Here is a 13,620-nt window from a genome sequence, read left to right as displayed (position 1 = left end):
GGGCTTCCTCGCTGGGGCCTCACGCGCAGCCCAGCCCTCCTGAGGATGCTCGGACACTTCTGGCGACCTGTCAGTCCTTAGCTCAGTGCCCACGCAGGCACTCATCGCCCCCTCCAGCTCCCAGGGCAAAGGCTCCCGGGCAGGAAAGCGCTGCCATCCTCCGCTGAGTCCCTCCCTCCTGCAAAGCCAGCCGTCCGGCCGGAGCTGGTACTCCCATCCCTGCAGACGCTTGCTCGGGCAAGAGTGATTTCCTGCCTCCCGCACTCTCCTAGCCTCCACAAATCGTTTTTTGGGCTACACGCGCGCGCGCACACACACACAGACACATTTGTAACAGATACAGGGTTAATCAGTACTAGACGCCAATTACTGAGCTTTTCTATGCCAAGCACTGGGCGCGGGACGGGCGTGGGCGGGGCCGGGGCGGGCGTGGGCGGGGCCGGGGCGGGCGCGCGCCGCGGCGGCGGCCTCATTTCCTCACGCGCGCCGGAAGTGGAGGTTGTCGGCGCGGCGGCGCGCCCGGAGGGTGGGCGGGGAGTTGGTGGCGGCCCCAGCGAGTCGGGCGCCGCCCAGGTGTGCCCGCGGCTGGGGAGGTGGTGGCGGGTTGGCGGCCGCCGTGCACAGGCGGGTGAAGTCGGTGAGTACCCGGGCCACCCGGCCTCGCCTGCCCGCGGCTCCCAGGGCTCGGGCCCGGCCCGTGCGGGCTCTGGGGCGCGGGCCCCGGACTGTGGGTTCCCGTCGCGGTCGGGTCACCTCACGGACGAGCTCTCCTGGGGGCCCTGTCCCCGTGGGTTCGCCGCAAGCCCTCCAGAGTCTGCTCCGGTGTCAGGAAAAGCCGCGGTTTTTCGGAGCCGTTTGACTTGTCTTTTCAGAACTGTGCTGCCGGAGACCGTTGGTTTGCGTGTGTTTTATTTTTATCACTTTTTTTTTTTTTTTTTAAACCAACTCACCACCATCTCTGCTCCCCTCAGTGGGTAAACTTTGTAGTCAGCTGTTACCGCTTTATTGCGTTAAATTAGTATTCTCTGGCGGCAGCCTTTCTATGCCTGCCAGACGCTAGGCACCTTTAAAAGATGCATATTTGTGTAGGAACTAGTGGCGCCGAGGAGACCACGGGACGGGAAGCCTCTTGCATTTTTAGACTTCTTGAAAATTACACTATTCCTGAGCAACTTGCCGAGGAATAATTTGTAAACGCCATAGTGAAGCTTTTATTTATGATGTTATTGGCAGAATGAAAATTTGATTATAAATCTGAAGCTTTTATCCGTCAGACTACTTTTGAGATTTATATGCAATGTCCGGACATTTAACTATCATTGAAGGTTCTCAGGAGCTGGGCCTTGATTTTTGCTGGAGTTAATGTTGTATTAAAACAGGACTTCGAACGTGGAAGTAGGAATCCAAGTAGTAGTTTATGACTGAGGATGTTAACGTTCATTTTGTATTATTATTCTGATACCATTTGTCTAAAGTTGTCTTATTACTTAATGTAAAAAGGATGTTGGATATCCAGTATTTATGGCTCAGAGAATTTTGACATAAGTAAACACAGTTTTAGTTCCCTCAGTTTGGAAATTACATTTTTTTTCTTTCTTAACTTTTTGATTGAGATATAAAATATCTGTGAAGTCATCAAGCGCATAAATCTTAGTTGTACACCTCAGTGAATTTTTATGTTTTTATTAACTTGTGCAACCACCAGCTTTCATATTATACCTGTAGGACATTTCCATCATTCCAGGAGTTTCCCCCTGCTTCTTCCAAGTCAGTTATACCCCTGCCCACCCCCCATCAGTATTCTGATTTCTGTCATCATCTATTAGTTTTGTCTATTTGGGGCTTGATATTAATGGAATCCTACAGTATACTCAGCATATTGATTATGAGATTCATCCATAATGTTTCATGTATCAGTAGTTAATTTCTTTTTTATTGCTGTGTAGTAATCCATTGCATCATTATATGGCACTCCTCTGTTGGTGGATATTTATGTTTCCAGGTTTTGTATATTATGTATTTTGAAGAATGCTATGAACATTCTTATAAATGTCTTGGTGAACATCTGTGCATTTCTGTCAGCTGTGGAATGGCTAAATCATAAGGTAGGTAGAAAATTACGTTTTAACCATCATGGAGTCTTCCTTTTTAAAAAATACAATTTGTTATTTTAACTTCTATAACATTAAAGATTGGTAAAAAGCATAACTATTATGATTTCAAGACTTAAGTGATTCATTACCATATTATTATTATTTACTCCTTGGATTGCACATCTATGACAGTCTTCTACCAGACTGTCATTATTTGTTTAACTGTCTGTTAGACAAGTCTGTTAGATAGAGCTGGTGATGTTCTGTCCCTGAAGCTTCTTGTATAACACTTAGGTAAGAACTGTGTTACTCAAGTTAGTGGTTGCTAGGGGAAATGAAACACCAAAAGGATGTGCCTAGAAATGGATTGAAGAATCATAGGATTGCAAGTCAAAAAACTTACGTTGTTGTTGTCATACTGCACAAAGTCCTAGGGTAAATGTAAAATTGAATTATAAGGTTAGTTACAAATGTGAATTTACTATAGGAGTACAGTGATTTCCACCTGTACTGAGATACTGATACATTTATAATGGGAACAGACAACAAAAATCACTAAACATTTGTGGGAAATCAGTAGCATGTAAGAGATGGCCCAGACTGAACAGATACAAGGACTGGACCTGAAGCAATGTAGTTCATGTAAGAAAAAGAAAAAATCTTTAAGATAAATGTTAATATGCTTAGATTTCAGATGGTATCATGCCTACTGAACATATACAGGCTGCCCTGAAAACACGCAATCAGTTCTTGAATATTAAAACATAGAAAGTAGGGAAAAATAGCTAACGTGGAAAATGGATCCAGGAGAGGGCCAGTGTACATCTAATAGGAATTCCAGGAGGGAATAGAAATTGGAAGAGGAGAAATAACCACAGAGATAACAGATCATGAAGGTAAGAGTATCCAGGCAGAATCTTGGGCAGCCTGATTAGACTTCTAATCTGAGACATGGAATGCTGGATGACAGTGGAGCAGAGTTTTAAAAGTGCTCGCTGGACATTTTTTTTTTCCATTGGACATATTTCAAATTCAAAATCTTATCCCTAACCAAACTGTCAGTGAGGGCAAAATAAAGTCATTTTCACCCAGAACCACTAGGAATACCTCAGGATGTACTATATCAAATGAAAAATTAATCCAAGAAAAATAGATGTGGAATTCAATAAGCAGTGATCAAAGAAAACAGTAAAACTTATTTCTTTACTCCAAAGCATTGATAACTATAGCTAAGAAATTTAATGCAATACAAAGGAAGGATTCATAAACCAGAGTAGTTACAGTTTTCAAGTCTGTAATCTGGAAGAAATATTTAACGTGATTTTAAAGTTGATTGGGAAGGTGGGTAATAGGTAAAGGCATGTTGGAAGGTTTATCCTGAGTATCTACGCTATAGATACTGACGAGTTACATGTTGGAATGAATGCTTTAAGGAAATTTGTCCCAGCAGTTCCATTTACAGGGATTTATCCTATAGATGAATTAACATGTAGAAAGTCATGTATATACATATAAGACTATGTCTACTGAGATGTTAATAGTGTCAGTAGATTTAAAAGGATACGCAAGAGACTTCCCTGGTGGCGCAGTGGTTAAGAATCCGCCTGCCAATGCAGGGGATGTGGCTTCAATCCCTGGTCCGGGAAGATCCCACATGCCATGGAGCAACTAAACCTGTGCGCCACAACTACTGAGCCTGCGCTCTAGAGCCCGGGAGCCACAACTACTGAGCCCACATGCCAAAACTACTGAAGCCCGTGTGCCTAGAGCCTGTGCTCCGCAACAAGAGAAGCCACCGCAATGAGAAGCCCGCGCACTGCAACGAAGAGTAGCCCCCACTCACCGCAACTAGAGAAAGCCCGCCACAGCAACGAAGATCCAACACAGCCAAAAAAAATAATAATAAAATAAATAAATAAAAGGATACAGAAAAACTGGAGAGGGGAACTGGGCCTCTGGGATAGAAGGGAGAGGTGTCATTCTATGCCCTTATATCGTGTTTAACCTTTTTATCACATGTATTTATTTTGTGGAATTTTATAAATATAAAAAATTTTTAGGAGTGTGAAAATTGTAAGGGTTTAGAGCATGGATTGCCAAATCTGGCTGACCACCTGTGTTAGTATGATCTGTGACCTAAGAGTGGCTTTTATATTTTTAAGTGCTTGGGAAAAAAAGAATAATAGTTTGTAACATGAAAATTATATGAAGTTCAGATTTCAGTGTCCATTGGAACACACATGTGCCATTCATTTACGCATTTTCTATGGCTTCTTTTGTGCTACAAGGCAGAGTTAATTGGTTGTGATATTTGCTATTTGACCCTTTACCTAAAATGTTTGCTAACCCCCGATTTAGAGGCCAGAAATAGACTTCCATATATATAGGAATTTTGCTTATGATTAAAGTGGCATTTCAAATTAGAGTCAAGAGCATGGATTGTTTAATAAGTGGTAAGAATTGACTATCTATTTGAGGAAATACATTTTATAGTAGGATTATTTCTGGTAGGGAAGCCAAAATTGAGAAGTAATACAGGAAAAGCTTGATAGGTTTAACCATTAACAACAACAAAACAAAACTTTGAGTAATGGGAAATAATACCTAAAACTTATTGAACACTTAATACTTGTCATGTTTTACTTAGTTAATTGTTACAATAATACTCCAAGGTAGGTGCTATAACTGTACCCACTTAACAGGTGAGAAAACTGAAACTTATTAAGGAACTTGTCTGTGTTGATGAGTTAGAAAGTGGTCGAGCAAATATGTGAACTTAGGCTATCTGGCTCCCAAGACTATTATACAGACAAAAACTGAAAGAATTATTTGTAATTTGTTAACACCATTGTATAGATATTATCTATGTCAGCACATCTGGATCTACCTCATTCCTTTTAGATAGACATTCTATTGTATAAATGTCTGCAGTTTACTGAACCTTTCCCCTACTGATGGATAAAGTTGCTTTTATTTTTATTTAGCTGTTACATATAACACTAGTACACATCTTATGCATGTGACTTTATATACTAGTATGAATATTTCTGTAGTTTAGAATCTTAAAAGTGGAATTGCAAATTGTTGCACTAAAGGGCATGTGCATTTAAATCAAATTTGTCCTCCAAAAAATAAGAATGTGTGTGTGTGTGTAGTTTTAGTTTATCGTTCATCAGAGGAATTGTAACATCTTGGAAAGAACCTTGGCAATCCAAGCAAGTGATTTCTTTTTACAGACGAAGCCCAGAAAGGTTAAGTATTATGCTCAAGATTACATAGCTATTAAGTAGCTATGACACTTGACTCTGTTTTTACTGTGCCACAGGCTGCCTTTGGCACAATTTTCTGCTTTATTTATAAAGATATGGGTATTACTCCCATTTGTTTTGCTGAAATCCATGTACCATAAATTTAGTTTTCCCTGGAAACACTTGTCAAAACGATCCATCTGATGTTACTTGTTCTTGGCACCCAACACAGTGGCTGTCTTAGTCAGTTTGGGCAGTTATAACAAAGTACCATAGACTGAGTGGCTTATAAACAACAAATATATTTCTCAAGTCTGAGATCAGGGTGCCAGCGTAGTTGGGTTCTGGTGAGGATCCTCTTCCAGGTTGTAGACTGCCAACTTCTTGTATCTTCACAAGGCAGAAAGAGGGCTACTTAATTCTCTGGGGTCTCTCTCATAAGGACACTAATCCCATTCAGGAGGGCTCCACCCTCATGAACTGATTACCTCCCAAAGGCCCTACCACCTAATACTTCCATATTAGAGGTTAGGATTTCAGCATACGAATTTGCTGGTGAGGGGGGGAATATTCTATTCATTGCAGTGCCTGACATACAGTAGGTACTCAAATATTTGTTGAATGCACGCTGCCTTTTGGTGATCAGTATTTCTAAATATTTACAAAGTATTCATTCAATGACCTTAAAGAATCCATGTATCATTGTAATATTCATCAGTTGCTCAAGAAGTAAAAAGTTCTAATTCCCTCCCTTACATGTGTTTGTACTTCATAATGTTTTAGTTTAGTCTGCTGACAGAGGTTTTGTTTTCCTAATAATTTTTGTGACTTTTTGTTGTTTAAAAAGTGAACTCAAAATTATACATTTAGTATTTGAAAACTTTAGAAATTGTTCAGAAAATTTAGGAAGATTATACAGACTAGAACGTTGAAAATAAATAGATTCAGATTCAAATGGGTTGCTTGTATTTTGCAGAAGGCAGTAGGCTACTCTTATTGCAGAAGTTAGTTTGGCACACTGCAGTGTAAGCATCCTGGAAGTGATTATGAAATGTTTATTGGTAGTTTCATAAAATTATAGAATCAAATGTTTGAGTAGAAACTGGTTAAAGGTCATATTATTTAGGGATCATTACTGTAGAATGAACTATCTTTAATACTCTTTTGTTTTCTCAGAAGCACAAGGCAAATAGAAAAGATGTAACAAGACTTTCAGAGTAATCTGAGTACTACTTTTCTGGGGGCCGGGGCCTGGTGTATGCTTCGTTTTGTTTTTTTAAATCCAGATTTATAGTCAACAAATCTTCATATTTGTCTTAATGAACAAAATGGAGTTTACTTACAAATGCCTCTTTGACACTGCTAAACAGCTTCATTGAGGTATAATTGACTTACAATAAACTACACATGTTTAAAGTATAAAATTTGATAATTTGAACATACTGTATATACCTGAAATCATCACCACAATCAAAATGATGGACAAATCCATCACTCCCAAAAGTTTCTTTGTGCCCTTTTATAATTTCTTCCTGGTACGACCTTCCCTGCCCTCGCCCCATTCCAGGCAACCAGTGACTCCTCTGCTTTCTGTCACTACAAATTACCTTACGTTTTCTAGAATTTATATAAATGGAATCATACTCTTTCATTGTACTCCTTTCTTGTTGGGCTTCTATTATTGAGATTCACCCATATTGAAACATGTATCAGTAGTTTATTCCTTTTTATTGCTGAGCTGTGTTCCATTGTATGGCTGTATTAGTTTGTTTATCCATTCACTTGTTAATGGACATTTGAGTTATTTCTAGTTTTTGGCTGTTTCATATAAAGCTGTTATGAACATTTGTGTATAAGTCTTTGTATGGACATACGCTTTCATTTCTCTTGGTTAAATATCTAGGAATGGAATGGCTCAATCAAGCGATAGGCTTATATTTAACTTGTTAAGAAACTGTGAAACCATCTCACATTACCACCAGCAGTGTATTAAAGTTCTAGTTCCTCCACATTGTCACCAACATATCAATCTTTTTAATTTTAGCCCATCTAAGATTAGCCATTGTGGTGTCTCATTTTGGTTTGAATTTGCATTTCCCTGATGGCTAACAGTGTTGAGTATTTTTTTTCATGTGCTTATTTGAAGTGTTTCTTCAAATCTTTTGCCAATTTTTGATTGTGTTTGTTTTGTTATTATTGCATTTTGATATTTTTAAAAATAGATTCTGAATACAAGTCTTTTATCATATATATGCTTTGCTCATATTTTCTCCTGGCCTGTCACTTGTTTTTCCATTCCCTTTATAGTGTTCTTCAAAGAGCACATATTTTGATGAAGTCCAGTTTATCAGTTATGCTGTTAGTGTCATATCAAAGAAATCTTTGCCTAATTCAAGTTCACAGAGATTTTCTCTTATGCTTCTAGTTTTATATTTTAAGGTTTTCGTTTAGATCTATGATTCATTTTGTGATTTTTTAAAATTGAAGTACAGTTGACTTAAAGTATTAGTTTCAGGTGTATGACATAATGATTCAATATTTTTATAGGTTATACTCCATTTAAAGTTATAAAATATTAACTATGTTCCCTGTGCTGTGCATTACATCCTTGTATCTTATTTACTTTAAACCTAGTAGTTCGTACCTCTTAACCCCCTTCCCCTATTATGCCCTTCTCCCCTATAATTCATTTTAAATTATATCCTAGTGCATATGAAGCAGTATCTCATTGTAGTTTTCATTTGCATTTCCCTATTGGTTTATGATGTTGACCATATTTTCATATGCTTATAGGCTTAATCTTTAGAAAAATGTCTATTCATGCCTTTTGTTCATTGGGTTATTAATTTTTTTAATATTGAGTTGTAAGAGTTCTTTATATATTCTAGATGCATCTTATATATTCTAGATGCATCTTATATATTCTATATATATATATACTTACATATTCTATTATATTTCCTAGTAGATATATGGTTTACAAATATTTTCTCCCATCCTTTTCACTTTCTTGATGATACACTTTACAACACAAAAGTTTTTAATTTTAATGAAGTCTAATTTATATATTTGGTCTTTGGTATTTTGGTGTCATAGATCTAAGAAACCATTGCCTAATCCAAGGTTACAAAGATTTACATTTATGTTTTGTCTATAAGTGTATAGCTTTATAGTTTTAACTCTTACATTTAGATCTTTGACCCATTTTGAGTTAACTTTTGACTGTAGGGTGAGGTAGAGATTCAGTTTCGTTCTCTTGCTTGTGAGTATCCAGGTATCCTAGCACCATTTATTGAAAAGACTGTTCTTTTCCCATTGAGTTACCTTGCCACCCTTGTTGAAAGTCACTTGACTTAATGTGAAGGTTTATTTCTGGATCCTAAATTCTATCCCATTGATCCATATGTCTAGTCTTAGGCTAGTTCCATGCTATCTTGATTACTGTAGCTTTGAAGTAAGTTTTGAAATGGGAAAGTTGAGTCCTCCAATTTTGTTATTCTTTCTCAGTACAGTTTTGGCTGTTCTGGGTTCCTTGAATTTCCATGAGTTTAGGATAAGCTTGTCAATTTCTGTAAAGCTGGGAATCTGAAGAGGATTGTGTTGAATCTGTAAATCAATTTTGAGAGTATTGCCATCTTAATAATATCAAGTCTTCCAGTCAATGAGCATCGGTATCTTTCCACTTATTTAAATCTTTAATTTCTTTTAACAGTGTATTGTAGTTTTCAGAATACAAGTCTTGTACTTCTTTTTTTTTTAGTTGAAGTATAGTGGATTGACAATGTTGTGCTAATTTCTGCTGTACAGCAAAGTGACTCAGTTATACAAACATATACATTCTTTTTTTATATTCTTTTCCATTATGGTTTGTCCCAGGAGATTGGATATAGATATAGTTCCCTGTGCTATTCAGTAGGACCTTGTTGTTTATCCATTCTACATGTAATAGTTTGCATCTACTAACCTCAAACTCCCAGTTCATCCCTCTCCCTCCCCCCTCTCCCGTGGCAACCACAAGTCTGTTCTCTATGTCTGTGAGTCTCTTTCTGTTTTGTAGATAGCTTCAGTTGTGCCATGTTTTAGATTCCACATGTAAGTGATATCATATGGTATTTGTCTCTTTCTGACTTCACTTAGTATGATAATCTCTAGTTGCATTCATGTTGCTGCAAATGACATTATTTCATTCTTTTTTATGGCTGAGTGGTAGTATTCCATTGTATATATGTACCACATCTACTTTATCCATTCATCTGTCGATGGACATTGAGGTTGTTTCCATGTCTTGGCTATTGTGAACAGTGCTGCTATGAACATAGGGGTGCATGTATCTTTTTGAATTGTAGTTTTATCTGGGTGTATGCCCAGGAGTGCGATTGCTGGGTCATATGGTAATTCTGTTTTTAGTTTTCTGAGGAACCTCCATACTGTTTTCCACAGTGGCTGCACCAACTTACATTCCCGCCAGCAGTGTAGGAGAGGTCCCTTTTCGCCACACCCTCTCCAACATTTGTTATTTGTAGACTTTTTAATGATGGCCATTCTGACTGGTGTGAGTTGGCACCTCATTGTAGTTTTGATTTGCGTTTCTCTAATAATTAGCGATGTTGAGCATCTTTTCATGTGCCTGCTGGCCATCTGTATATCTCCTTTGGAGAAATGTCTGTTAAGGTCTTCTGCCCATTTTTCAATTGGGTTGTTTGTTTTTTTGTTGTTGTTGAGTTGTATAAGCTGTTTGTATATTTTGGAGATTAAGCCCTTGTCAGTCGCATCATTTGCAAATATTTTCTCCCAGTACTCGGTAGGTTGTCTTTTTTTTTTTTATGGTTTCCTTTGCTGTGCAAAAGCTTGTAAGTTTAATTAGGTCCTGTTTGTTTGGTTTAGTTTTCATTTCTATTGCCTTGGGAGACTGACTTAAGAAAACATTGGTACGATTTATGTCAGAGAATGTTTTGCCCATGCTGTCTTCTAGGAGTTTTATGGTGTCATGTCTTATGTTTAAGTCTTTAAGCCATTTTGAGTTTATTTTTCTGCATAGTATGAGGGGTGTTTTAACTTCATTGGTTTACATGCAGCTGTCCAACTTTCCTAGTACCACTTGCTGAAGAGACTTTTTCCTATTTTATGTTCTTGCCACCTTTGTTGAAGATTAATTGACTGTAGGTGTGTGGGTTTATTTCTGGACTCTCTTTTCTGTTCCATTGCTCCATATGTTGTGTTTTTGTATGAATACCACACTGTTTTGATTATTGTAGCTTTGTAGTATTGTCTGAAGTCTGGGAGAGTTATGCCTCCTGCTTTTTTTTTTCCCCTCAGGATTGCTGTGGCAATTCTGGGTCTTTTATGGTTCCATATAAATTTTTGAGCATGGGAAATTTTGCTATTTCTTGGAATCATCTTTAATTTCCTTTATTAATGTTTTATACTTCTCAGAGTATAAGTCTTTCAGTTCCTTGGTCAGGTTTATTCCTAGGTATTTTATTTTTTTTTGGTGTGATTTTAAAAGTTTTTTTTTTTTTTATTTTTTTACGTTCCCTTTCTGGTATTTCATTGTTAGTGTAAAGAAATGCAACCAATTTCTGAATGTTAATCTTGTATCCTGGTACTTTGCTGAATTCATTTATTAGATATAGTAGTTTTTGTGTGGAGTCCTTAGGGCTTTCTATATATAGTATCATGTTATCTGCATATAGTGACAATTTTACCTCTTCCCTTCCGATTTGGATACCTTTTACGGTAAGTCCCCTACATACGAACCTTCAAGTTGCGAGCTTCCAAAGATTCAAATGTGCGTTCACATGTCTAATCACGTAAGTTAGTTCTGTTTGAGGAGGCACTGTTAGTTTTTGAGGCAGAGGACCTGGACGTAGAACGGTACACAAAGGTTGCAGCAGCCATTCAGAATACAATCCAGTGCTACTGTGTCTTCTATGACAAGAAAAAAAGAGCTACTACCCAGATATCACTGGATCTATTTTTTAAGAGGTTAGATAGAATTGAATCCAGCAAGGAACCAGAACCTGTGCCACCAACGTCAGGCATGAGTGAAATTGCAGCTTGCCCTCCATCTCCTATTGCTGATGATCCTTCAGCTCTACCATATCCCACCTCCTCTCCCTCCTCCAGTCAGTAACTCTTCTTGCCTGTTCACTCGATGCCAGCCCCTGTATGCCAGCTGTTTTACTACTGTACTTTTCCAGGTACTGTACTGTAAGATTAAAAATGTTTTATTTTTTGTGTTTGTTATGTATTATTTGTGTGAAAAGTATTATAAACCTATTACAGTACAGTACTATATAGATGATTGTGTTAGTTGGGTACCTAGGCTAACTTTGTTGGACTTATGAACAAGTTGGACTTACGAACATGCTCTCGTAATGGAACTCATTCGTATATAGTGGACTTACTGTATTTCTTTTTCTTGTCTGATTGGTGTGGGCTAGGCCTTCCAATACTATGTTGAAAAGAAGTGGTGAGAGTGGGCATCCTTGTCTTGTTCCAGATTTTAGTGGGAAGACTTTCAGCATTTCAACATTGAGTATTATATTGGCTGTGGGTTTGTTATAAACGGCTTTTATTATGTGGAGATATGTTCCCTCTGTACCCGCTTTAGTAAGAGATTTATCGTGAATGGATGTTGAATTTTGTCAAATGCTTTTTCTGCATCTGTTGAGATGATTGTGTCGTTTTTGACTTTTCTTTTGTAATGTGGTGTATTACATTGATTGATTTGCATGTGTTGACCCATTCTTGTGAACTTGGGGTGAATCCCACTTGGTGGTGGTGTATGATCTTTTTTATGTGTTGTTGGATTCAGTTTGCTAATATTTTGTTGAGAATTTTTGCATCTATATTTATCAAAGATATTGGCTTATAACTTTCTTTTTTGGTGGTATCTCTGTCTGGTTTTGATATCAGGGTGATGGTGGCTTCATAGAATGTCTTTGGGAGTGTTCCCTCCTCTTCAGTCTTGTGGAAGAGTTTGAGAAGGATCGATATAAGTTCTTTGTATGTTTGGTGGAATTTGCCTGTGAAGCCATCTGTTCCTGGACTTTTGTTTGTAGGGAGTTTTTTTTTTATTACTATTACAGATTCTATTTCATTGCTAGTGATTGGACTGTTCAAATTATCTATTTCTTCTTGATTCAGTTTTGGTGGGCTGTATGTTTCTAGAAAGTTGTCCGTTTCTTGTAGGCTGTCAAATTTGTTGGCATATAATTGTTCATGGTATTTTCTTATGGCTTTTTATATTTCTGTGGTGTTGGTTGAGATTTCTCCTTTTTCATTTCTTATTTTGTTTATTTGGGTTCTCCCTCTTTTCTTCTTGGTGGTCCTGGCCAGAGGTTTGTCAATTTTGTTTGTCCTTTCAGAGAACCAGCTCTTGGTTTTAGTGATATTTTCTGTTTTTTTTTAAATCTCTATTTTATTTATTTCCTCCCTGATCTTTATTATTTCCTTCCTTCTGCTGACTTTAGGTTTCATTTGTTCTTCTTTTTCTAATTCTTTTAGGTGGTAGGTTAGGTTGTTTTCTTGAAATTTTTCTTGTTTTTTGAGGAAGGCCTGTATCACTGTCAACTTCCCTCGAAGAACTGCTTTTCCTGCATCCCATAGGTTTTGTATGGTTGTGTTTTTATTGTTGTTTGTCTCAAGGTATTTTTAAATTTCCTTTCTGATTTCCTTGTTGACCCATTGGTTTTTTAGTAGCATGTTGCTTAGTCTCCATGTAATCATTTTTTTTTTTTCATTTCTTTTCCTGTGGTTGATTTCTAGTTTCATGCTGTTGTGGTCAGAGAGGATGCTTGAAATAATTTCTGTACTCTTAAATTGGTTGAGGTTAGTTTTGTGCCCTAGTTTGTGGTCAGTCCTAGAGAATGTTCCATGTGCACTTGGAAAGAATGTGTTCTGTTTTTTTTTTTTTTTTCCAGATGTAATGTCCTGAAAATATCAATTAAGTCTAACTGTTCTGTTGTATCATTTAGGATCTCTGTTGCCTTACTGATTTTCTGTTTAGAAGATCTGTCCATTGATGTGAGTGGGGTGTTAAAGTCTCCTAATATTATTGTATTCCCATCAGTTTCTCCCTTTATGTCTGTTAGTGTTTGTTTTATGTATTTGGATGCTCTTATATTAGGTGCATATATGTTGACCAGCGTAAAATCTTCTTCTTGTACTGATCCTTTTATCATTATATAGTTTGCTTCTTTATCTTTCTTTATGGCCTTTGTTTTGAAGTATTTTGTCTGATACGAGTATTGCAACTGCAGCTTTCTTGTCATTTC

General features: G+C 37.5%; 1 protein-coding gene across 9 annotated transcripts in view; it reads left to right on the top strand.

The window, feature by feature from the left end:
- Positions 1–551: 551 nt before the first annotated feature.
- The window catches only part of CSGALNACT2 (chondroitin sulfate N-acetylgalactosaminyltransferase 2), a 57,536-nt gene continuing 44,467 nt past the window's right edge, over positions 552–13,620 (top strand). For all 9 annotated transcript variants that reach the window (XR_005016821.1, XR_005016823.1, XR_005016824.1 and 6 more), the window contains exon 1: positions 552–637. The gene's annotated coding sequence lies outside the window, so the exon portion shown is untranslated. The remainder of the gene's footprint in view (positions 638–13,620) is intronic.

This window comes from Balaenoptera musculus, chromosome 16 (genome assembly GCF_009873245.2).
Source record: "Balaenoptera musculus isolate JJ_BM4_2016_0621 chromosome 16, mBalMus1.pri.v3, whole genome shotgun sequence".
NCBI lineage: Eukaryota > Metazoa > Chordata > Mammalia > Artiodactyla > Balaenopteridae > Balaenoptera > Balaenoptera musculus.
This window is presented reverse-complemented; position numbering and strand designations above follow the sequence as displayed.